Source organism: Phyllopteryx taeniolatus, unplaced genomic scaffold, assembly GCF_024500385.1.
Source record: "Phyllopteryx taeniolatus isolate TA_2022b unplaced genomic scaffold, UOR_Ptae_1.2 contig_625, whole genome shotgun sequence".
NCBI classification, from domain to species: domain Eukaryota; kingdom Metazoa; phylum Chordata; class Actinopteri; order Syngnathiformes; family Syngnathidae; genus Phyllopteryx; species Phyllopteryx taeniolatus.
In genome coordinates this window covers 904-2,925 of record NW_026903586.1, presented here as the reverse complement: position 1 = coordinate 2,925, position 2,022 = coordinate 904, and the positions used below count along the sequence as shown (strand labels likewise).

At 42.8% G+C, this 2,022-nt stretch overlaps 1 non-coding gene across 1 annotated transcript; it reads right to left on the bottom strand.

Annotated features, from left to right (window-relative positions):
* Positions 1 to 1,066: 1,066 nt before the first annotated feature.
* LOC133473897 (5S ribosomal RNA) lies at positions 1,067 to 1,184 on the bottom strand. Its single transcript, XR_009787274.1, has one exon. It is a non-coding gene; the product is annotated as a 5S ribosomal RNA (ribosomal RNA).
* Positions 1,185 to 2,022: the final 838 nt, after the last annotated feature.

Here is a 2,022-nt window from a genome sequence, read left to right as displayed (position 1 = left end):
AATTGCTAGAGGACTCTGCATCAATTGCACAATTGTCAAAGATGAAAAATAACACAAAATTTGCATTGACATGACCACATAGCGGCACGGTGGCCGACTGGTTAGAGCGTCAGCCTCACAGTTCTGAGGTGCGGGGTTCAATCCCCGTCCCCGCCTGTGTGGAGTTTGCATGTTCTCCCCGTGCCTGCGTGGGTTTTCTCCGGCACTCCGGTTTCCTCCCACATCCCAAAAACATGCATTAATTGGAGACTCTAAATTGCCCGTAGGCATGACTGTGAGTGCGAATGGTTGTTTGTTTCGATGTGCCCTGCGATTGGCTGGCAACCAGTTCAGGGTGTACCCCGCCTCCTGCCCGATGACAGCTGGGATAGGCTCCAGCACGCCCGCGACCCTAGTGAGGAGAAGCGGCTCAGAAAATGGATGGATGGATGACCCACATTACCGCTAACCTTTCATGCCCGGATTCTCTGTACTTTGGTCTCATGTGATTATGTCTCCAAAGTATTTTCTGTCAAATGCTATCCGTTATCGCACGAGAGGGGCTCCAAGTACCGGAGACAAATTCCTTGTATGTTTCTGACATACTCGGCAAATATAGATCTGATTTTTATTCTGCTGATTCTGATTGAATTATCTAATCTACTCCTTCTAATACTGCCATTCACTCGACTGTAATGTATTCCTCGGAAGTGGTTCGGGTTCATAAACCTGGCTTTGAGGTCCACACAATAATGTGCAATAATTACGTATCATTTAAAGATCCATACCTTCGTATCCTTACCTCGAGCGAATTAAAAGCACTGATGTGATAAAATCGTGACGTATCACGTGATACTAATATATATATCTATATATCTATATAGATATATATATGTAGATATATGTGTGTATAGATTTTATTTTTTTTTTTACTGTCGGAAAAGGAGATACGGGATGTTTAAAAAAGGTACGTGAAGATTCTGTCTCCTAATAAAGAGATGGTAAGTCATAAGAGAGAGAATGACTGCATTATAATTTAGGTCAACCACCGATAAGAAAACGATTCCACGAGAATCTAAAGTGAAAAAGCTTACAGCACCTGGTATTCCCAGGCGGTCTCCCATCCAAGTACTAACCAGGCCCGCCCCTGCTTAGCTTCCGAGATCGACGAGATCGGGCGTTCTCAGGGTAGTATGGCCGTAAGCCACATGGTTACCTGAAAAGCAACATTTTATATTTAAAAAATATCAAATTTCGCTTAAAAATATCGAGCGGATCGCGTCATTTTTTATTCTCCAATTGTTGGCTGGTCTATTTTGGAGTTTTTTGTGTGGATGATGCAAACTCATTCTCAACACTACAAATATGTGATCAGATCATAGATTTTGAAAAGTTAACACACGAGAGAATTTGAGAACTTGCACGCTGCCAAAACTCAGACAAGAGCATGCAAAATCCTCTTGGACCCTCCACATCCTGGTCACCAACTCTTCAGAAACAGAGTCATCTTTATTTGCCATGTATGTCCAAAAAACACACAAGGAATTTGGTAGTTGGAGCCACTCTCGTACGACAACAGACAGTCAATTGACAGAGAACACTTTTGAGACATAAAGACGTTGACAAAAAACAGTCACTGAGCAATTTAGGGTTGCTAGCTATCGTAATGCCGGTTCATTTTTTTTTGGACAATTGTGCAAAAAGATGCAGAGTCCTCTAGCATTTAGAGCAGTTCGAAAGACTAATATTGCAATAGTCCGGTGCAATGACCATTGTGCAAAGGGCGCCGAGACTTCAAGCGAGTAGTGCGATAATCTGGGACAACGTTTATTGTGCAAATGTAGATTCTCTTCAGTGTGCAATTGGAGCAGATGCTACTAGCATGAGTGGCCAGTATTGGTCAACAACAGATATGCAAATAGTGCAGCGTGGCGAGACTACTACAATGAGTGCACGAGTCATATATAATTGTCTTCTTCCAGCTCCTTCCCCCAGGCAAGTGCTATCGAACAATGCAAACAAAAACTAGCAGACATTCCAACA